We start from the raw sequence: 24,441 nt of genomic DNA on the forward strand, positions 1-24,441 counted from the left end.
TCCGCGACTTTTGCCTGCTCCGGCCCATAAAAAACCCTCAAAGCCACAATATTTTCCCACTGTCCGGCATATTTCGGGTTCCTCACAGGCTGGGCGTCTCGGGTTTGGAGGTTTCGGTGTGAGGCTCGAGGGGCCAGACGGTGGCTCTCCCTCCCCGGCCCCCGGGCGATGGTACAGCCTGCTCCGCCACCGTCACGTGGGCGCCCCCTCTGTGACGTCGGCGTCTTTGCTGTAGCAAAGCTCGGCCTCTGGAATTCTGAGAACTAATTTGCTATTCGGTGACATAAGAGGGGGAGTGCGCTTTGCTTTCCCGGGGTCTGGGGCTAATTCTTCCTCTCTTCCCCGTAAACTCAGCTCTTCGAGCTCAATACACAAAAGGGAGCGAGAGATTCGAACCTTTGGGGAAAGTCTGTTATATATAGTAGGTTTCGAGGCGAGTAAGAGAAAAAAAAACAATAAACACCACAGCTCTTTCCAGCTAGAATATTAGGCACCACGAGAAAAATATTTGCCAAGCAGTTTTCGGTGGGTTCATTTGCTTTATTTTTATTTGGGACAGTTTTTGTTTGTTTGTTTTTTGGGTTTTTTTTTTTTTTTTATCCTTGTTGGTGTGGTGGCCCGGGATTTGGGGTTGTTGTATTTTGATGGGTTTCGGATTTTTGCTTCTGATTTTTGCCTTTTGCAACTTTGTGGTGTTACGTAAATTGTAGGATCCCGCATCGGTTGGATTTTGTTTTGAGTGTTTTTGCCCCAATCTCATCTCTCAAGCGCTTTAAGGAAGATGTGTTATTTTAATACTGATACTATTGAAAGAAGCTTGAATTTTTTGTCGTATGTGTTACATCCCAACCCCCATTTTTTGGGGGGGGTAGGGTGCAATTTTCTTTCTCCCCATGGACTTTTACTGAGAGGACGCTCCCCTGCACTTGAGAGACATGTTCAAAGGATTTGTTTTGGTTTGTTTCTTTCCAGGACAGCAAGTGGTGGGTTTACTCTTTCTGTTATTGTTGACTCTTAGGAAATTTCTTGCTGCGAGAAACGTGTGTGTATGTGGGTGTGTGTACGCGTGTGTTCTACAAAATTCCGTGAGCCAAATACATGTTTGTGTTTTGCTTTTTCTTAAGGTCTTGATTCCGCCCCCCCCCCCCCCCCCCCCGCCCAGCTCGCGTCAAGGTCGTTGTAAAAAATCTCTCCTGTCTGTGTTTAAAGAGATCAGCCGGAGGGAATGCTAAAGGCCTACCGTGCCAGTATCACAGATACTGCGTGTGTTTAGAACAGACTGTGCTACAACTACAACGGGCTGCACGCAGCACAGTCCTCTTAGCTTTAGAGCTGAGTTTCGGGGAGGAGGAGGAAAAGGGGGAAATCTTTCTTTCTTCCTTACTTCCTTTCTTTTTAAAGGCAAATGTAGTGCAGAATCATTCCACTGTGGGCCTTGGTTTGTTTATTCAGAACTGCCAGTTTCCCTATTTAAATATTGGTTGGGGTTTTTTCCCCTCCTACTCATCCCTGAATGAGGGAGACTCTTGTTTCTTTTATGTCTCTCTCTTAAAGGAAGGGTGTGAGGGGAAAATAATATTTCAGATTCCTCAAGTATTAACCCAAAATGTTTGGACCAGAAGCAGCTTTCAAAGGTCAGGCTGTTCTGAGCCTTGGCTATGAGAGTCCTTCAGGCAACTCATTAAATTACAGACGAGTTCTTAAAGGTTCCACAAAATTTCTGCACATGTTAATTTCCAATAAAGATATCTCCCAAAATAATCTACCTCTCCCAACCCCAAATTTGGGTTTATAGAACTGAGCAGAGCTATGAAAGATTGCTGGCTGTTTCCTGGGATATTTGGGATCTCTTTCCCAGAATGCCATAAGAAGTTCAGACCTATCGCTGAAAATGTTGTTGTCAATGCAGCCCCCTTTTGGAAAAGGCTGTGTTGGGGTTTTTAAAACCAGGAGAGATCCAAAGGGGTCGACTATTTTCACAAGGGCTGGAGCTTAGGAAATATGCATAAGTGTCTGTCCCTGTGAAATCTGAATATTTTAATACGTATTGACAGATGAATTACTGCAGCCTCTGCAGAAAAGCCTGTCTTGTGAAGGATTTTTGAAAAATGTACACAGGCCTAATGCTGTCACTGTTGTCGAAATGAACATTTTACCCCCAAAGACACATGATATCATCCAGTGCAGATCCATTTGGCCGGAAGGGAGACTATCTGTTTTTCTGATTGTCCCCTTCCCCCTCATTTTCAAAGCGTTTTAAAGGAATCCCACTAGATTCAAAATGATACCCCAATTTTGCTGAAGTGATCGTCTTTGTGTATTTGTAGGAGTGATAACTTTTCTTTTATGAGTAATAAGAACTTCAGGGTTTCTCAGGTGTCTCTGTATGGTTTGGAATGTGAATTGTATGGCTCTGCCCTATTACTGATCCTACAATGAGATTACTTTTGTGATTTGGGGTCACTTTTCTTGTCAAAGTTGCCATCCTGCCTCATTGGCTCCTCCCCCCCTCTTAAATACAGAGCTTGCCCCTCCCGCGTTCTCTTTGCCACTCCAATCTTAGCCCCATGGGGGCGCTGCAGAGCAAAGGGAAATCTGCTGCCTCTGACAGCAGAACAAACCAGAGCGGGGGCTGGGAATGAATTCACCCTTCTTTAATTCTCTGCGGGGAGCCCTTGGAGGAAGACCCCACCAGGCTTGGTTTATAGATAATTAATCCTACCACCAGGGACCGCAAACCTTCTCAGGACGTTATTTCTGGGACCCAGTGCCAGGGTCCCACATTTCTACTTTTTTTTTTTTTTTTTTTTGCCAAATTGAAGTGTTTACACCGAAAGAAATTAACCAGAACAGGAGACCGTTAAATGAAAAAAAAAAAAAAAAATTATTGAAGCTATTTTAAAGATGAAGATTTACTTTTAGGTAGGTCCCCTTTTCTCTACGGAATGAATGGTCAGGAAAATCGTGTACCCACCTCTCAATCTCTTTTCAATTCCTAGGAAAGTAACTTTATCAAATTTTATACCAGTTGAATTTCTTCCAGAATGTCTTCTCTCATTCTTGATCTCTCCCAGGTAGTAACCAGTTGGCATCACTTTGTGTACCTCCCTCATTCCAGCAGTGCTAGGATTAAAGAAAGGATTGACTTGAATATATTCAAATTCTTTTAAATCATCCTTAAGAAGCTCTAAAGAGAGATTCCATGTCTGGGGTCTTATGTGTGATTCCTGTGGACTTGGAGGGGCTGTGTATCAACCAGTCCTATGATTTAATGGTTTCTGGCTATTAATACTCAGAGTAGAGGACCAGGCCAGCCCCTTTGCCTGGTGTTCTGGGCATAGTAATAGGTTATTAATCACAGGTTCTGGGTAAATAAAAGCTTTGTTACAAAATAAAATAGCTTGGTCTTAATATTACATCTATTTAAGGAAAGGAACAGATTTTGCATCCAGTTCCCCCCAGAGAAACTTCCCCACAATTCAATCATAGCTGAAAAGGAAACTATCCTTGGAATAAGCACTGTCCTGTCCTCTTTCTAAGGGGACTCCAAACAGGAAATTGGTTTCACCTGTCAGGAACTTCTGGCACCTTGGTAGATCTTTAAACTATCACATCACAGAATTATAGATTTTAGAACTGGAAGGAACCCTGCAGATCAATCACTCAGCTCCTCAAGGCTTCTTTCTTTCAAGAGGACAGAATAGCCATCACTGAGGCGTGTGGGACCGCAGGACACAACTGAAAACGGGTCTTCGTGGTTTGATGGTCCTGTGTCAGAAAATCAGGGTGATCTGACTACCTGGGTTTGGAGATGAGCATCTTGTTTTCTGGCAGAATTGAGGAAAGCAAGACTGCTTTGGGCTCTGTGTAAATTGTAAACTGGTTCTCAGAACAAACTCCAAGTCACAGTGAGTATTGAGTTTTGATTGTCATCTGGGCTTGGTTATGCTTGTCACCTGTGCTATGGTACTCAACAGCTACTTTTGATGGGTATGGGAGATCTTATTTACCCATTAGTTTTATTTCAAATCCTTCACTTAGAGCTATTATAAACAAGCTCCTTACATTATCCTTGGAGAAAGAAAGGTGTTTTCTTGGTATGATTTAGAGAAATTGAGCAGACAGTTTTGAGACATTAAAAAAAAAAAAAAAAATAGAAGATGACTTCCAGCCACTACCTTCAGAAAAACAAGTGTCAACGCTTAATTTTGATCCATATGCTGCCTGCTTTTGGCCTGTATTATTCTGAGACCTTTTTTTTTTTTTTTTTTTTAAGTTTAGAAACCTTTTTGGCCTAGCTCAGAGTTTCCCCCCAAAGCACTGATTTTTTTCCACACTTTTCTCACTTATTTTAAATGGAAATAAATATCGGGAGCTTAAAATAGAGAAGTGATGGGGGGGGGTGCATAATCATTTGTTTACAGTACTCTATCACTGTTTTGAATAACAGCGTTTTCACTTCCTATGAAACCTTAGCATGAGGGAAAGCAGCAGCTGGACCAGGAAGGGGATGCAAGGAGGAAAGCACTGGAGTGTTTGTAAACTCAGGGTGGCTGGCGCACCCTCCCACCCGGCTGCTGTACTTAGCTGTCTTTACTACCTAAGGCTACAAGTGGAAAAACTTGATTTGCGTGTTGTGCCTGCATTTTTCTTTTTTTTTTTTCTTCTCCACACTGCCCTCTGTACACCTGACCATGCCAAAGCCTATCTGAAGCCGGCTTGACGGCAGGCAGAGCTGGAGAGCGGAAGAATGTGCTGAGGAAGGGAGTGCTCTGTACTTTTCCATTCACATCTCCACAGTGGCTTTTCTTGTTTATTTCAACCTCCACCAGCGGAACCCTGTCAGCTGCCTGAAATCGGAGTCATTAAACTGTTCCCTGAGGTCAGATCACAGATGCTTGGTGCATGTTTCCTACATGTCGGTGTCTATGTAACATATGTACATACAGAGACACACGCACATACGTGTAACTCCGCGGGGGCACAGTGTAAGGTAGGGGGAAAAAGAAACTGGATTTGTTGCCAGAAAACCTTGGTTTCTAATTACCTTTCTGCCTGGAACTCCTTATGGGACGTGGAGCAAAACCACTTGTCAGGACTCAGTTTCCTCAACTGTGTGAAGGAAAAACCCAGATGGTTTGCAGGATGTCTTTCTGTTCTAAATTCGATACATTGTGTCTAAATATATATTTATGTAACTTTAAGGTGGAGGGGGGATGGAAAGGGGCTGAGTGTATGTGTCCCTGGGGTGGGAGAAGGAGTTAAAATGTAAACTTCTAAGTAAAGAAGGCAGTCCCAGAATCTTCACCTCTATCAATTTTTAACCAATTGTAGACCAAAGTCTGGGATTCTGCTGAGTAGGTCCAAAAGCCAATTGAAGATTTTAAATGTTAAGAGTTGTAAGGGGCTGATTCTAAGACCTTGTACCTTTGATCTCCTGCATTCATAATCAGATGTGACAGTTCCCAAGTGTCTTTTCTGCACTAGAGTTCTTCTTCTTTTTTTTTTTTTTCCTTCTTCTGTTTGGAAGCAGTCCCAGTCAATGATAGGAAGGAGATGACACTTTAAACTGGGCACACCTTAAGCCACTGGGCCCCATGTGGATGTAAAAAAATATGACATAATATTCATACACATACACACACACAAAAGGAGAAAAAAAGAGAAAAAACTAGATAGAGATTCCTGGTAAGAAACTTAGAGGTAGTTCAGCCATCACTGCATTAAAGGTAATTATTTGAAGTCAGAGGAAATAACAGATGATGAGTTTGCCCTTACCAAAAAAAAAAAAAAAAAAAAGCCTTGCTCTACCAGAACAAACTTAAAGGTAATGAAAGAGATACTTTCCACCAATATTTCCTATGCTTCTTTTATCTACATTCTTTAAAAAGAAAGGTCTGATGTTTCTCAGGCCTGATTGCCTAGCAAAGCCTTTAACGGACCTCAGCATCTTCAGGACATAATTTAAAATGTAGCTCCTATTTATTAACAGCGACCTCCCCACCACCACCATCCCTCCACTTAGACCTTCTGGAATATTGATGCCCATGTACAAGGAGAGATGGAGCCAATTACATTCTCTCAATGAAAAACTATTGAGAGTTACAATACGCTAGCACTGGGAAGTTCCTTAGCAATTGTCCAATCCCACACGACTGAATTTATATCATTGGAAATTGAGGCCCACACAGAATGTATTTGCCACACACACTGGATCAGACTGAGCCAGGTCCAGAATTTTGATGTCCTGGTTCTAAATCCACTATGTTTTTCCATGGCTCATCATGAAAAGAGGACATGGGGTGGGCAGCCCTGCAAAAGAGCCATTTGCTGTGGCCTTACGTTCAGAGAAGGCCTCACATTTGGACTTTTGACATCATCTCCACTGAGGTTCTACATCAGTCTTAGCAGTACACGGACAGGATGGAAAGGAGCAGACCCTCATCCACAAGTTCTGCGTGTGTGTCCCAGGGTAGGACCCAGTGTCGGAGCCACCACAGGCTCCTACGGTACTGTGATTTAATACTGTTAATAAACCTATAATTATCTTATGAATAGTACAATTGCATTGTAATTGTGTGTATGCTGGTGTTGAAAATGTAAAATTTAATATATTTTTGGCCTACAAACAATGATGCTACACTAGCAAAGAGCTCACCTGGTACCAGATCTTGATTTCTGATACCTCTGTGCAGTAATGGAAAACAAGGCTCCTTGGGGAAACGGCTGATTCTAGATCTAGGACTGGGGCAAGAAGTATTCAAAATTAGAATGGAACATCTTATAGCATCATAAATAAAGAATTGCTGAAAAACAAATAAAAACTACATCGATGGGGGATATTTCAAAGAGACACTGGAGCCACTTGAAGAGCTCCCAATGGGCAGAGCTGGAAGATTTGGAGTAAAAAAAAGAAATCAAGTAATATTAGATTACAATCCGAAGTATAAAAGAAATATCCATGAATCCACACTGATATAAATTATTAAATAAATGAATAAATCAGAGAAAAGAGACAAATCTTCCTTGCAGAAGAATTCCAAATAATTTACGTAGATACACTGCCGGCAAGGATGGGGGCAGGGGGCGGTGTATAACTCCTCACTCTTCAAATATGAGTTATGCACAGTGACTTCCTTCCAAAGAGTACAGTATGGGAAGGGAGGAAAGGAGGGAGGGAATAATTTTACATGGAGAAACCTGACAAACACTACACCAGCCAATTCATCAAGGTCAACGTCAGCAATTATAAGCCATGTTGATTGTATGTACCTTTGATCTGAGGAGATGAAAATGGCTTCTTACCTCTGTGGTCTTCCTCCCACACCCCAGTCTATTTATGAGAAAAGTATCAGACAAATTTCAACGGAAGGGCATCCTACAAAAGACTTCACCAGTATTCCACAGAACTATCAAGGAAAGTCTGAGAAATTGCAGCAACCAAGAGTAGCCTCAGAAGATATGACAACTTAATGTAATGTAGTATCCTGGATGGGATCATGGAACAGAAAACGATAAGGTAAGCCCAGACAAATCTGAATAAATGAGGAGCTTTAGTTAATAATATTGTATCAGTATTGTTTCATTAGTTGTTACAAATGTACCATAGTAATATAAAATGTTAATAATAATGGGAAACTGGGTATAGGGTTTTTCTATGCACTATCTTCTCAATTCTGCTGTTTAAAAAATATTTGGGGGGGGGCATATCTTTATTATTCTTATCTTTTCAATACCAGAAACTCCAAAAATGAGCTAGGTCTCTTGAAATCTGAGAGATTTTCTTCCCAGTCGACCATGCCCCCCAAATAGAGTCAGGAAAATGAGGGAACCTGCGTTTATTCTTTTAGTTTACTAAATTGAAAGCAATTTAGCTAATTTCTGTATGTCACCATCTGGACACAGAACTGTGAGGAGAACACTAAGGAAGCACCAAAGGCCAAGTGTTGTCATGGTGGTGACAGGCCTGCTTACTCCACATTCCTTTCTGAAAATCCTCCATGGAAACAAGGCCCTGAAAGATCTAGCCATCAGTCCATACGGGACATATAATACTTATGGATTCATCACTGAGGTTGGGGGAGCCCCAAGACCTTCCCAGAATGTCTGGTATCTCATTGTACAACTCCAAAAGAACTGTGGATCTCATCAGAGTTTAACTCTGGGTCTAGAGAAGAACGCTAACTGGACCCTATAACTCTATGAGTTTGTCTTCATTATCTGAATATGACCCCATTACCTAAACTAGAAAAATCCAGAGAGGGAAATGGTTTGCCAAGACCATCCCACAAATTAGTGGTAGAGTTGCTTCCCATCAACCAGTCTACCCTGAATCATTTATTTTGCTGTAATATTCCCTTTAGTAAACTAAGGACTGCTATTGCATTGATATACATTATTTCAGAAACGCCTCATTCATTTCTAACCACCCGTCCGTTACCAGTGGTGTCCAGTTCCAATGTGAGCTTAAGTGTCTCTTCCTTCTTTCCCTTCACCTTTTCCCACTTGCATCAGCCTCTCTGCCAAGTGGTTACAGATCTTTGAACCAACACTGCTGTTCACTATGGAGGCTGACATTTAAATTCTTGTTGGTGGAATGAGGTAAGATTGAATGCTATCATAGTCCAATTTGGTTATCATTACTCTCAGCAATCTGTTTGGTTACATGTCTCAAGAATCATAAATGTAGTCATGCCCTTTGACCCAGTAATTCTACTTCTAGGAATCTATCTTCAAGGCACAATTCAACATATAGGGGAAAAAATCTTTGAATGAATATATGCATTCAAGCATCATATCTAGCAACAAAAAAGTTGAACAACCTACATGTTCCATCATGACTGGGTTGGAGGGAAGGGTATTGGATGGAGAATGGTTAAATATAATACAACTAATTTTTAAAAATTAGAATTGGAAAATACTTATGGTAACAGGTAAAGTGAAAAGCAGTATATATATATGTATGTAGTATATTTATAACTGTTTAAAAATACTGTACATAAAAAATAAACTGGATATAAGCAAAAGTACACAATTAACAAAAAAACTATTTACATTGGCTGTCTTAGGGTAGTAGGATTATGGATGCTTTTTTCTCCTTTTATTCTTTTCTCTATCTTCCAAATTGTGTAATGTTTATATACTAGTTTGATTTCGATCTATCTCACAAGCACACACGCAAGACACTGAAAAGCCCTAGGTGAAATCTTTTCAATGCAAGCAATTAGTCCTCTAATTCACAGTTTTGAATGTTTGACCTCAAGTTGAAGCCTCCCACATCTTTAGGGCCTAGAGCAAAAGTGAGAACTGCCCACTCATACTTGGAGAAGACCTTTCACTCTGGGAGACACTTGTCTCCACACCAACAAAACCTCACCCTTTCTGAGCACATTGGCCATAATGAGATTAAATAGATCCTGTAAATCTTTGATCTGTCTCCGCCCACTGGGTCTTAGTGTGCTTATCTTGTTTGTTGGTATTTCACAGCATTGGAAAATGTTAAAGGGTTTCCTGGGGCTTCCCTGGTGGCACAATGGTTAAGAATCTGCCTGCCAATGCAGGAGACACCGGTTCGAGCCCTGGTCCTGGAAAATCCCACATGCTATGGAGCAACTAGGCCCATGTGCCACAACTACTGAGCCCGTGTGCCACAACTACTGAAGCCCGTGCACCTAGAGCCCGTGCTACACAGCAAGAGAAGCCACCAGAATGAGAAGCCTGCACACCACAATGAAGAGTAGCCCCTGCTCGCTGCAACTAGAGAAAGCCCGCGCACAGCAACAAAGACCCAACACAGCCAAAAATTTAAAAAATTAATTAAAAAAAAAAAAAAAAAGGGTTTCCTGGTTACTTTACTGTCTCCATGAGGCCACCCAGGAGATCTCCTGGTAAAAAGACATTCTTTGAGATGCTTCTGGGGCTACAGGAGATTTGGTTTTCATTCTTATAACATGTTTGACTAGTGAATTCTAAGGAAAACAATTTAAAAATAAGCCCTATCAATGTTGTTTCCTTCAGATAATCACAAGGTTGTTAGGAACTGGGGGTAGGTGGTTACCATTGTTTGAATCGCTGGTTCTTAGAGAAGGGCATGGGGGTAGACATCAGGATCTAGGAGGTGAGGTAAGGACCATGGTTCTGTTAAGCCCTCTTCCCTTAAACCACTGATCTAATTCCTCATACTCAGCTCATTCATTCCCTCATTCGCACAACACCCAGTTCATTGGCAGTCTTTTGTGGGTTAGACACTATTTTCCCTGGATACTGGGGAAATGAATATAAATACAACAGGAGATTCTGACCCCAGGGGACACACAATCTACTGAGAAAAAAAAGGCCGAGAATGGTGCAAAAGCTTGCTTTAAGTCATGCAAACGATAGCCCCCTTGCCAGGCCAAACATCCTGATTCTGAGCCAAATAAAACTCTCTGGCCTCCTCCCAGATGCTGTGTCCTACCTCCCGCTCCAGCACCAGTGTGAGGCACCGACTCCCTCCTTGGGCAGGTTCAGCCTCTGGGTTTTTCATCCAGTGTTGATTAGAACAGGATATACCCCAGCTGCCTCAGTGCACCATCCAGTAACACCCAGTACCCAATGCAAAGAAAATCCACTAGAGCCCGGAGCACACACAGCCTCACCACCACCATCACCAGCTTGGCTCAGCCTGCAGGCCAGAGCTTTGCCTGGGCTGTGATTTTTATAACTTCGAGGGCCTGACAGGTTCTACCATGAACAGAGAGATCACCCAGCATCATGCTATTCCAAAGCACACAGCCTCAAGTTGCATCCGCAGCCTGGACTCTAGCGCCCAACACCACCTCTTAACAGGATCTAGACACCTAATAGATCCTGAAGCTTACTCAACTAAGCCCAAGTTTACCCCAACCCTCTGGGCATCCCAGACCTTTGGATAATAAACTAACAGGTGATATAAACAGGTGCCAGCCCTGCACCCAGACCACTTTTCACAGCACCCTATTGCCAAGGCCCAGACTGCTTAAGGGTTGGGCCCATGTGCCAGGAGTTGTAACCATCTCCTTCCTTTGGCCAGGCAAGGATGAGTTGGATATAGAGATGGCACATGCATAAAACCACCAGATACAATTTCAGCAATCTTACAATTAGTTGGAAGTCTAGCAGCTTTCAATGTCTCAGCATCAAGGTTGCTAAGAAACACCCACCCTTTGGAGGGTGAAATGCCAGCGGAATGCTCAAAAGAAAATGGGACGGAAAAAGATTAATAATATCATTAATAAAGTCCATAATTTGGGAAGGTATATTGAAAAGACTTGACGATGGTGATGGTGAATCAATAAATCAAGCACCTTAGGCCCTCAAACTTCTTTCCAATCCCGTCTCCTGTAAGTTTTCTACCCCAGACTCTTAGCATTCTCCAAGAACCCAGGCACTTACCTCCACTCCACATCCAGGCCTTGATTGCTGCCTTTGGTAGGCTAGAAGCTCCTCAAAGACAAGAGAACTTCATTTTTGTTGTATTGGACTTGCGTCCAAAACATGGTGCTCACTTAGGAAATGTCGACTGAATTCAAGTAGGTAGAACTGAAAGAGAATTCAGGGTGAAATCTGATGATCTGGGTTCCAGTTAAAGCTCCACAACTGACTAACTTCTGTGAGTCTCAGTTTCTTGTTCTCTAAAATGGTAATTTCTGTACAGGGACTACATCACAGGATTCCCATGAGAATCAAGTACCATGAAGGGGAAAGTACTTTGGAAATTATAATGCACAGTTCAAAGTGGTCGTTGAATGTTGAGCGAATAGACAAACTAATGAGTGAATCATCACAGAGAAGCAAAGCCATCAGGTTATTCCATAACTGATTTTGTGACTCAGGTTTTATCTGGGGAACAATGTATTTGAAGTGTCCTGCCTTGACTTTGTAACCATCCTTAAAAATGGTGATTTCACTTCCCGAAATATTTTAACCCTTTCAGTACAGGAAGACATAAATTACTGTGGAGGATTCATACTCATCCAAAGAGAATAAAAATGATCAGAAAGTCTTTATGTCCTTGAAATGCAGAATTGGAAATGAACCATCTCCCAGTAGTGGGAACTGAAATCCAGTATTAGATCCTCCTTTTTAGTACCTTCTTCCTCTTCCTCCTCTTTCTACCTTAGCCCCTCCCTACCCATCCCCTTCACCCAGCTGGAAAAAATCATTTGTTTTGAGCTAACTTTAGTCTTAGAAAAAGTTATAAACAAAGCACAAATTTATCAGGCAGGGCTGTTTTCTAGGAGCAACAAGGCGGATTTCTATAAATTTTTTAAGTCCTGAGTTGATGGGTGACTTACTAAAATAGGGAGGTAGTACAACTTTCTACCAAAGGCCTGACCCAAATGACAGGGAGAACCTTGGGCCAGCTCTGTCCCCTAAGAGAATCTGTGCAGCTCTCTATCCTTCCTACCTCTGCAACAAATGCACAACAGATCTCACGAATGTCACAGTGAATAAAAAAATGGATTAGGAGCAAGTTGTTCTTGATAGGGAGGAGGAAAGAAAACGTGAGCATGGGTGCTGGAGAGAAGGTAAGGGCTTCACTCTAGTAACAGAACAAGGCAATGATTAAGATGAAGCCAAAGGGGCCAGGGCATGTACCAAGAAAAAGTTCCTTCAATTGAGACCACATCGGCCCATACTTGCCAGTTTTGCCAGCACCAAACCCATGATCAACGGCTCATTTATTTTTGGTGGGAGGTGGGAAGAAGAGAATATTGGATGTATATGGCATTTAAAAAAAAACACAAAAAACCCTCCAACGTGGGAGGGCTGGGACGATGTCCAAGCTGTACAAGGGCGGCCACCTCCCCTATATGTTTCCTTTTTTTTTTTTTTTTCCCTTTCTACCCTTCCTGTTCCCAACACCTCTCATCCAACCATACCTGTGGAAGCCACATTCCTGCACAAAGCTAAATGTGTCAGTGAAGGCAGGGGGATGCGGGAGCAAAGCAAAAGAACATAAAGATACTTCCCTTCTCAACTCTGAAAGCTGGGAAGTTTCAGTAAGAAAATGGAAGAGTGCTATAAGATTCTAGGGATTAGGAACTGAAAAGGTTGGAGAAACAGAAAATATTCAACTCTATTCCCTTATTTTATCACCTGTTTGGTTGGACTTTTTCAGCATGGAATAAACATATGTTGATATTTTCAGGTCTTATCAATATGCAGGCACAAAAATTATGAATTGAGCACCTCTGCTAAGTACCAGGCTAGACTTTGCACATACAGAGAACAATTACAAACCTGTCCCTAGAGGAGCTTTTTGTCTAGTGGAAGAGAGAAGCATTACACAAGTAAATCCACAGATGAGTATGCATTATAATTATGATAACTGAGAATCAGGAAATAAGTAACGTGCTGTGAGATGGGGGAAGGACAGAATTTACCTAATGGCCTCTCCATTAAAGTAAACTTTAAGCTGAGATCTGAAAAAGGAGGATGGGTTAGTCAGGCCAAGAGCGTGGAGGAAAGTTTGCTGAGCGGAGGGAACAGAGGTCAACAATCCTAAAGGGGGTAGAACCATGACACGTTCAGAGACCTGAAAGAGGCCAGCATGGCACAGAGAGAGTGGTAAAGATGGATTTGGACGGAGAATCAGGAGCTAGACCATGTAGGTCTTTGTAGACCATGGTCAGAAATTTAGAGATCGTTCTAAGTGTGTTGAGAAGTTATTTAAGGTTTTTAGGCAGGGTGATGCCATGATCTGATTTATATTTTAAGAAAAACACCCCAGCTATTGTGTGGAAGATGAATTAGAAAGAAGCGTGAGGAGATTCTTGAAGAGGCTGTGGTAGGACTCCCAGGGAGAGATGAAGGTAGCTGGGCCTGGGGAGGTAGCAGTGCAGGTGGTGAGGTAGCAGTGCAGGTGGTGAGGTATGGAAGGTTTGAGACCTACTTTGATGGTAGAATTGACAAGATTGAGAAAAAGATTGGGTTGAGTAGGAGTGGGTAGTAAAGGAGAGAAGGGTATCAAGAATGAATCCCAAGTTTCCAGTTTATGCAATTGGGTGGATGTGTTTCTATTTACTGAGTTAGAAACACTGCAAAGGAAGAACTTGCAGGGGGGTAATTACTGGCAATCAAGAACTCAGTTTTGAACGTGGTATGTTTGAGATGTCTCTGAAGTAGGTGTCCAAGTAGGCAGTTAGATATTTAAGATCTGCTCTCAAAAGAGATGTCTGGTTTGGAGATATCAATTTGGGATTCGTCAGAATAGAGGTAGTATTTGAAGCTAGGAGAAAATATTGGTTTTCATATCAGACCAGGCATTGAAGAATAGAATAGAAAATGGTAAAGGTGGAATGGATCTTAGAAATACTCCAGTCCAAACTCATTTCTCAACTGATAGCAAAATTGGGAGCTAAAGTGAAGCCATTGGTGGAAATGGAGTTGATAGGAGACTAGGTCTCCCTTTTGGAAAAGCACTTTTCTTGTTTTGCAATGTCTTGTCAACATTTGATATCAAAATGGGGGAGACGGAGAAATCGCCTATGTGAGACATAATTATACAGGTATGGCTCATGGTGTCACCTCTCTTATTTTATATTTTATATATGCTGTATGTAAACCACCACGTCCTCATAACTAATTTGCTCCTCTCTTCCTTTCAGAAACTTGGAACCTTTTCTGCTGGTTCCCTACTTATTGAAAAGATGATGCAGTCATCACAAATGAACATACCTGGGCAATTTGCTATCGAGGGGGTCCATGCCTTACAGTAGGGACTGAGCTGCTGAAGGCACTTTCCTGTGCAGCTCCATTCTACTCAGTTTAGCACCTGTGGCCCCTGCAATTATTTAGTAACCGGACCATCTCTCCTCCCGAATGTGAGTGCCTGAAAGTCAGGAGCTACTTCTACTTTCCTTGGTATGTATCTTAATCTCGCCCTGGCACCTGTGATAAGTAACTTAGTCATCTAATACATGTTTTGAATGAGAGGGACCCAATAAACTGAAACCTTCCATTGGATTTAATGCATCTTTAGTTATCTTTCCATCCTTCCAAGTAAATACATTTACAGAGCACATGCTATATGTCAGGTATGGTGCTAAATGTTGCAATTGTGTTCAGTCTTTAAAATACAGGTATCATGTAACAGTTGCGATCAGCTCTCATCCAGTATATTTAGGCTTATTCATCTGTATACTTTGCATACCTTCCATCCAATTCAACAAATATTGTGCATCAGCCATGTGTATAGAGGTAAGAAGGGAAGCCTCTGTCACTCAGGGCTATAAGACCAGTGCAGGAGAGAGATATACTGGATACCAGCAATGACAAGGGCCATCACTGAGCTACAAACAATATACTTGGTTAAATATGGGAACATGATTGCTTCAAACTAAGAGATCTAAAAATGTTTCTTGGAGGGGTGGAGTTTGAACATAATAATAAAATAATGTAAAATAATGAAAGTATCCTTGAAATAAACATCAAAGTAATAAATCTCTGAAATAATAAGAGCTAACACACATATGGGACTTAGTACGTACTGTTCTAAAGTACTTCACACTTGTGAGCTTATTTTATCCTCACAATAATCTTACAGAATGGGTGGTACTGTTATCCTCACTTTACAGATGGGAAACTGAAGCACAGAAAGTAACTTAACTAAGGTCAAACAGCTAGCAAACAGCAGAGATGGGGATTTGAACCCTAGTGATGTAATACTTTGCTCTTAGTCATTATGCTCTCCTGCCTTATGAATGAAGGTTAGAACTTCAACAGCCAGGTTCAGAAGAGGGGATGTAGGGAGGAGGGCATTTCAGACAGAACGTAGAGCTGAAACAAAAGCACAGAGGTTAGGTATACACCTAATAATGCTGTATTTTGCCTAGAAAGCTGTCTAGTTTGCAAAGAACTTTCTCAGTCATTCTTTAATGTGCTCCTCCTTGTGACCCTGTGAAGTATGCCGTGATTATTATTCCAATTAGAAAGATGAGGAAATTGGGAGCCAGGATGGGAAGGCACCAGCTGGGCTAGTGAGATGCAGTGTGAAATTCAAAACCTAGTCATTTCACTTCAGACCAGTGTCTTTTCCCATGTTGTAGTGCTAGCAACTAAATATATTCATTGCTCCTGGTTCTGAGCAAGGCTCCAAGCTAGCCTTTTCATATATGTTCTAATTTCATCTCCACAATGGCCCTGAGAGGTAAGTGTTGTTGCATTTCCAAAGAGGAAACAGTTCAATTCTGCCTCTACTTTTTTTTTTTTTTGAGAATACTAATGATTCCCTATGAGGCATGTTGATTTTCGGGTTCATGCTTTGTCCATTCTTTGGTCCCTGGGAACCCCTGAGGCTGGAGTATTACCTGTGCTTGAGCACAGGCAGCTTCTCTAAAAATGGAAAATCCCAATTCATCTCTTTGCCAAATCCTTCCAGCCACTCCTGCATTTGGCCAACCTTTACAGTGTGGTGAAAGTCAACATTTAAATATGAAACCCGGCTTGGTTTCCAAAAATTTAATTGCATTATTAAGAATTAGTTGAAACTGGGCTTTGTGATTCTCTGAGGGGAAAAGTTGGGAACGAGGCTGACCAAACCCTCAAGGCTGGCCAGCAATTTGGTGCAATTGCTGAAATACTCGATGTAACCTGGGTCCGCACTGGTTGGCGGTACCATCTGCAACTCAGTGAGTACCCACTGTGTAGGGCATAGTTCTAGGCCCTCCAGGAGAAATATAAATTAGTGGCTAGAGAAAAAGATTGGCTGTACCATGGATCCAGTGACACGTACGTCAAATGCCAAAGAAAGCCCATCAGGCAAGAGCTGGTAAAAATTCGCAGCCAGCCACACGGCCCGAGGCAGCAAGGGCTGGATTCCCAAGCATCAGCTTTGTTTGTGCATGTTCAGTCTGGGAATCAGGTAGAGAAGACTCTGTAGTCCTGTTGCCTTCCGGATTTGATTAAGGCTCTTAGGAGGGTCACGACCTCAGCCTCGAAGGGCAACATTGGAAAAAGACAACAAAAAAGAGAGAGAAGATGACTAAAGCTTTTAGTGCAAAGAGGAGGGAGGATGCATGAAATGAAAACTGGGAAGTTTCCACTTGATTTTCACGGCCACCGATCTAGTGAAGGGCCTCGTTTTTAAAGCTGTTGTCAAGCCTGTCAAGAGTCTCCCTGCAAGCCGGATGCCAAGCCAGAGGTCTAAGATGATTTCTCTCTATGCCTCTTGCCTTGGTATGCTGATTTATAAAGGGGAAAGCAACTGCTAGCTCACAGGTATTCTTCTGAAGATTAAATGTGGTAAAGCACAGTAAACGGCTCATTAACATAAATGTGTAGAAAACAGACTGTTTGATATCTTGTCCAGCTATCCCAGCCATCTGGTAAACAATGGGACTAGACAGTTAGACACATTTAACAGAAACTTAGAAATCATCTGATCCAACACCTGAATGTGGTAGATGAGAATGGAGAAGGCACCCAAGGGTGCCGAGGAAGTGAGAGGCTGAAGGGGGTTGTGGATGTGGGGAGGAGTGAGATCCTGAGAGCTTTGCTGAGCCCCTTGTGACATAATCTAACTTCATACTGACGGGAGACATAGGCAGGGGTCTTCATTTCATAAGCCAAGACTCAGAGGTTCCAAATGGAAATAGCATCCCTGAGATCAAAGAGCTACTAAGCCAATGAGGGGGGTTCGAAGCCTGGTTGAGTTCAATCCAAAGCCCATGCTCTTGACCTTACACTATCTCGCCGGGTTTTCTGCTTCCTTACAAAGACCAGTTTTTCAAGGTTTCCATAGCACCTTCAGAAAGCAGTGGCGGCTAGGGAGAAGGTTGCTTTTATTTATTTATTTATTTAAAAGTCTGTCTATGAGTCACTGTGTAACCCTGCTTTATGCAACTCAGTTTTACAGTCTAAAATGTCTAAATGCACCAGATGCCCCAGGCCTCTTTCACCCCTAACACTCTAATTGGTGCTTCACACCAAAGAGAAAATGGTTCTCCTTTGCCTCCAAATCCAAATAGTTCTTACCTATAAAAAATCACTTCTTTAAAATTGTCTGTATATGTTTCTTATGATTATCTGAGGTCAGTGCAAAGAGATTATCTCCCTTTCCCTACCACTAGCACCCAGTAGGTGCTTAATACACTTTCAGGTGCATAAACTTTTTTTTTTTTAATTGGGGTATAGTTGTTTTACAATGTTGTGTTAGTTTCTACTGTACAGCGAAGTGAAGTAGAGTTCCCTGTGCTATACAGCAGGTTCTTATTAGTTATCTATCTTATACCTATTAGTATATATATGTCAGTCCCAGTCTCCCAGTGCATAAACTTTTAAAGCAAGCATTCTATCAGCATCCTATGCACTGTTACAGGCTTTATTCTTTTCTTCTTCATTTTTTTTTTTTTTGGCATTTCTCTTACCTGTGACTCCAGTATCCATCTATCTGTACATCCATTATCCACCCAAATGAATTTACATACTTAATGACCAAAATCACACCTATTATGTACATGGTATACATGCACGTGGAGATGCCTGCATATATTTAGTGGACATTGATTAAATCTCATATGTGGCAGGTAACAGGCCAGTTGTTGCAGAAGGGTTATAGGTTAAAATCTAGACTGGGTTGTTAACCATCCAAAAAGTTTTTTCTTATACCATCGCTTTAAAAATTTTTTTCTGATGCTTAGAAAGACCAGGGCATTGCTATAAGCTATATTATTCTTATGTTCTGCTGAAAATTTAGCTCAAAATCCTGATTTCTTCTAAATTGTTACCATGTACTGCCATACATAGTACATTCATAGCACAAGGCAGTGGCCTAGAGAAGGGTTTAGATTCACAGGTGGCACATGGACCTTCCTTTTCACTTTTTGAATTACATTTAACAGCTCAGAGTCTGTTATGTGCCTGGACCCCTGATGTTAGACTCGAGTATTATTCACTTGCCCAAATTCAGGTGACTGAGGCAGTGCTGTTGGTTGCTGAATTAGTTGCATATAGGTCTCTGAAAAGGCAGCCCATGGAAAGAGCACAGACTCTTAAAACAAAGCTAGTTTCTTCTGGCTCTGACGCCAAATACCTGTGTGACCCTGGGCAAGTTACTTAACTTCTCTGAGCCTCGGTTTTCTTAGCTCTAAAGAAAGGGGGAATAATACCCAACTTCCAAATTTATGTAAGGATGAAAAGAGAAGTAATTCCCAGAACCTGGTGTACAGGGAATAACAGGATTCAAGCATGTCTCCAAGTTCTTTGGCCTGAGCGAGTGTACCAAATGGAATTGTTATTTACCAATAGCACAGGGGATAAATAGCACCTCATCTGGACACTATCCATGTCTTCAGGAAGGTACATCTTCCAATCCTGCCTTCCATGTCCCTCCCATACTTGAAAGCCCTGATGAAAGATTTCTGAATTCATCACCAATTTGGAGCCTCCTTTCCCCTTTCCTTGCCACTGGGGTAGATCATCTACATGTGAGTCTGAGCGATTATTTCAGCAACATTCTCATGCATTTCACTAATCCCCTACAATCATCCTGCTTTCAGAGTGTAAAGCACTTTCCCATCCATCACCTCATTTGATCTTCACAACAGCCCCATGAGAACACAAGCCAGTGTTGTTATCCTTCTTTGACAGATGAGCAAGCAGAGGCTTAAAGAGGTTAAGTGGCTAGTCCAGGGTCACACTTCCAGATTCAGGTCTATGACTCTGAATTCTATCCATGAGCTTTCTATTATACCAAGCAGCCATGGGATTTTTGCTACATACTAAAAGACAGACGATAGGTATCCTGGAAGAAGTAAGAACAGGAAGGTATAGACTGACAGAGAGCAAGTCCGTTAGTCTGACCCTCCGCATCCCCCCTGGTCCCCACCAGGCCCTTGCCCAGTGCTCCTCTCTCCTGGGCGCTCCTTTCTCAGCCTCCGGCCATCCAGGTCCTCCCCACGGTTCAGAGCATCTCTTAAACCCACGCTCCTCCACGAAGCCTTTGGTCAACCAGCCACCCACTTTTTAATCTAAAACTTACTGAATGCCAGACTCTGTGCTCTACTGTCTTCTCGTGGGGAGATACAGACAATGAACTCAAGAGTAAACAGAGTTTATTTTATTACCATAAAAACATTAGTTTTTATGGTAATAAAAGCTAAAAAGGAAAAAAGCAGAGAAGAGGGACAGGGCATGTGTGAGGGGTAAGGATGCAAAGTGAGGCAGACTGCTAGTGTAGGTGCACTGAGCAGGTTACACTAGAGGCAGAGAGGAGGCGAGCAAGAGGACCGCTTGGGTATCGGGGTGCCAGCAGCGGGCAGAGGCTGCGAGCACCACGGCCCTGAGCCAGCGTGTGTGCTGGGTGTTTGAGGAACAGCACAGAGGCTGGTGTCTCTGGTGCAGAGTGAAGGAGGCCAGAGCAGTGGGAGAGGAGGACAGAGAGGAAGGGGAAGTACATTGTACACATCTCACTGGGCACTGGAAGAACTTTCTATGACTCTGGATGAGATGGAAAGTCATTGAGGGTTTGGACAGAATCTAAAGTTTATTTTCACATGGCTGAAAATAAACTAAAGTTTATTTTCACAGCAGAGCTTTGGCTGCTCTGTTGAGATGGGCAAGGTGGGAGCATATACACTATTTAGGAGGCGTGATAATAATTCTGGAGAGAGACGATGGTGGCTTGGACTAGGAAATGGTGAGCAGTGTTCAGATTCTGTATATATTTTTAAGGCAGAGCCAATAGTATTACTGATAGTTTGGATGTAGGTCATGGAGAAGGAGGAGTCAAGCACAGCTCCAGGTTCTTTGGCCTGAACCACTGTAACAAGTGGAATTGCTATTTACCAAAAAAAGAAAGGCTGCAAGTGGAACAAATCTGAAAGAGTTAGGGGAACACCGAGAACACCAGCTTGGAGGTGTTCAGTCAGAGAAGCCAAATACATAGGCAAAGGACTATGAGTGAACAGGCCACTGGATTTCGGAGTCTGGAGTTCCAGAGAGAAATGGAAGCTGGAGATAGAAATTTAGGAGTTGTCACTCTTCAGATTTTATTAAAACTGTGAAACTGAATAAGATCCCCAGGGAAGTGAGCACAAACAAGAAGAGGTCTGATGGCTGAGCCTTAGGACCCTTTCTGGTCAGAGGTTTGGAAGAAGTTTACCAGCCAAGATGAATGAGGAGTGGCCAGGGAGATAGGGGGAAACCTTGATATCCTTTCTGTGAAGACCTGACAAAACCTGTCTGTCTTCTTCAACTCTTGGCTTATGTTTCTTGGGTGGAGGCAGACTGCAGGCATCTTTAGAGTGAATACACATCACTTCTCCACCCTCCACGGTGCTCAGCATCTAGGAGCCCTTCGGTTAAAACTCAGCTGGTTGTCTTACAGCTGAATCACAAAATGATCAAGCATAAGGGACCCAAGAAATCATCTGGCTCTATGATTTCCCAACTGTATTCTTTGGAGCAAGTCAGAGTTCTTTTGTTTCATCATTGGGAAACCTCTCTTTTCCTAGAAGGGCTAATAAAAGCAACAGTGTTCTGGCAATCAAAGGCCTCACCCCTTCCTTCTAAGAAGTATTTGAGATTTCCATCAGACATCAGACATTTCAGAAAGCTCCAAGGGCTTGGATCTAGTCAAGAACATCCACCAGCCAGAGGGGCTAAGGAGCAACACGCAACATACTGTTCTCTGAGAGTCTGGCCTCATTTCAGATTGACTTGAGAAAGGAAGACACCATCTGCCATATTCCTTCCTCTTAATACCTGCTGAAGCCCCAGGATCCTAAACAGGATAGTAGAGATCATCTAGTCCAACCACCTCTTAGAAAGATGAGGAACTTGGGCCTAGAAAGGCCCCAGTTATCTTGTTCAAAATCACATACCAAGTGTGTTGGATCCAAGACTAGACACCAGGTCTCAACTTGAAACTTTCTGCTCAGAATCAGATTCAACTAAACTCTATGAGCATTTACTATATGCCTGCAAACATGCCAGGTACTTTTATGTGTTATCATTCTTAATCCTCACCACCACCTCTAAGACGGATCTTATTATCCCCCTTTTACAGTTGAGAGCAATGATGCTCAGACAGGAAAGTGACATGTCCAGGGTCACATGGCTGGCATGTTGGAAGAGCAGGATTGGAGGCCATGCCTGTTTGTCTCGGAATCCAGTGCTCACCCCAGCACACCTGCTGCCTTCCTCAGCAGGTCTGTCTCACAAGGTTATGTATTCCCACAGTACGAGCGACTGCCCCAGAGACCCTGCCCTCCTACCCAGAGGTGACTCCCCTCCAGCTTGGTGTGTTAGTGAGTGACTTAACTTTGAGTCCAGAGCATGGATTCTGAAACCAAACTGCCTGGGCTTGAATCATGACTCTGCCACTTAATAGCTATGCAACCTTGGGCCATGGAACTCCCCTAAGCCCCAGTTTCCTCACCTACAAAATGGGAACAATGATGTACTTACCCCCAGGGAGTTAGGATTAAGTAATAGATCGCATGTAAATCACTTAGTAATGTCTGACATGTATAACAGATATTCAATAAATATGAAACGTAATAGTCAATGGCTGACTTTTTAAAAACCCTGGAGCTGTTTTGAAACATACTGTCCAATGCTTCAAAATTCATTTCTGTTTTTTTTTTTTTTTCTATTCTTTTTCAAATTCCCCTCCCATTTAGGCTGCCACATAACATTGAGCAGAGTTGAAAAAGAATAGAAAAAAAAATTCATTTCTGGAATATGTCTAGGTGGGGAAGCCAGTACCAAAATCCAGACCTGACATGTTTTAGGAGTTTCAACAACATGCTCTGTATCAATTAGGGCTCAACTAGGAAAGAGAAGTGATACGGAATTAGAGGAATTAGATCTTACACAACTGATACAAGACCAAAGTTGTATCATTATGACAAGTCCTAAAAACCTCTTTGAAATATCAATGAAAAGGTGAAAATAGTAAATAGGTGTGTGTATGTATAGAAAAATTACTGGAAGGAAACTCATCAAAATGTTCACAGTGGATATTTCTGAGTGATGGGATAACGAGAGGTCTTAATTCACTATCATTTACTTGCTTTCTAATTTTGTATACCAAACAGGTATTCAAACCAGAAATTATTTAATTGTTAATATTTATTGTTCATTTCTTTCTTTCTTTCCCTAACATCTTTTTTCTCTAAAAAACCCACAAGATAAAGAATTGGAAACACTTATGATTATAAAGCTAATGATGGAGAAGCGACAAGAAGGAGTTAGAATGGATGTGGGATAGGAACGTAGGGCAGATAGTCACTTGAAATTGATCTAAGTTAGGAAGTGTAATCCTCCGGATTCTGAGAATCGTGAACAGAAGATATTATCGTATCCAAGTGAGAGCTTAAAAAAAAAAAAGAAATATCCAGCGTGTTGGTGCCATGAAACAGGCACTCAGCTGGGATTTCAGTGTGTCTGGGCTGGAGTCCTGGCCCACCTCAGGAACTGACTGCATCTCGCCCTCCCTGTGACTCCCTTTTCCCCCCTCTAAAGTGAGAGCCCTCTGCATAAGGGGTTTCCTGTCGTGTCTGTGCGTTTTATTTGCCAGAGCCTGAGGTCGTTGGTAGACGGGCGACTGGGGAGGTTGGGAGGCGGGTGCTGGGCGATCACAGTGAGACCTCTGACTACTGTGGGGGAAAAGGTGCTGCTTCTCCTGCTCGCTGTCACCCTGGCAACCCTGAGAAGAGAGAGGCGAGCCAAAGGCAAGGCAAGAAGTTTGAGGATCTTTTAACATTCTGGTGAAGCATGTACAGACCAGAATCTGATATTCTAGATAGAGCCAAAGAATGTCAGGCTTGGAAATGTCAAAGACTATGTAGTCCAACCCCCCATCTTTAAGATGGGGACACGAAAACCCACAAAGGCAGATCACTTGTCTTAAGACCACACAGAGCCTGGAGAGAAACAGGCTCCTAGCTGAGTGCTCTGGTCATCCTACCTTGATTTCTCCAAGGTCCCACCAATGACTGATGTGAATATGCTGATAATGACTGAGAGAGGAGGTCCTTAACCTTGATAGGAACTAGAAACTCTCTTCCATGAGTAGGCACCCTAAATTGTTTAGTTTTCTTCAAGAACTTGATTGCCCACAGCAGCAGACCCAGCTTCTGATCAATAGTCATCACTTCTCTCCCTAGAATTCCAGAGGTGATCCAGGTGTGATCAGTCTAGACTCTGCTAGACAAAGCTCTTGGGCAGTGCCGACCGGCTTGGAGCGTGCTCTGTAACTGGTGCCTCTCCCTGATAACAGATATGGACCTGCCTAAATTTGCTCCTGGATCTCAACAGAAACCACATAACTGGTCATTGCTCCCAGAAAACCTCCCTACTAGTAAACTTGCACATAGCTGGCGACTCAGCTAAGACAAGTAATGAGCCAAGAAAAACCAAAAAAGAGTATGGTTTTGATATACAGGATTTTATTACTGGCATTAGTCAAGTAAT

At 42.4% G+C, this 24,441-nt stretch overlaps 1 long non-coding RNA gene across 5 annotated transcripts; it reads left to right on the forward strand.

Annotated features, from left to right (window-relative positions):
* The first annotated feature begins 291 nt into the window (after window positions 1-291).
* LOC132364717 (uncharacterized) lies at window positions 292-9,838 on the forward strand. 5 transcript variants are annotated; one of them, XR_009502887.1, is made up of 6 exons: window positions 292-525; window positions 3,693-3,908; window positions 4,704-4,882; window positions 7,333-7,519; window positions 8,515-8,601; window positions 9,487-9,838. It is a non-coding gene; the product is annotated as an uncharacterized LOC132364717 (long non-coding RNA). The 5 variants fall into 5 exon arrangements; XR_009502889.1 differs by having other exon boundaries at window positions 3,835-3,908; XR_009502888.1 differs by lacking the exon at window positions 292-525 and adding an exon at window positions 572-983.
* Window positions 9,839-24,441: the final 14,603 nt, after the last annotated feature.

The sequence above is a fragment of the Balaenoptera ricei genome, chromosome 4 (genome assembly GCF_028023285.1).
Source record: "Balaenoptera ricei isolate mBalRic1 chromosome 4, mBalRic1.hap2, whole genome shotgun sequence".
NCBI lineage: Eukaryota > Metazoa > Chordata > Mammalia > Artiodactyla > Balaenopteridae > Balaenoptera > Balaenoptera ricei.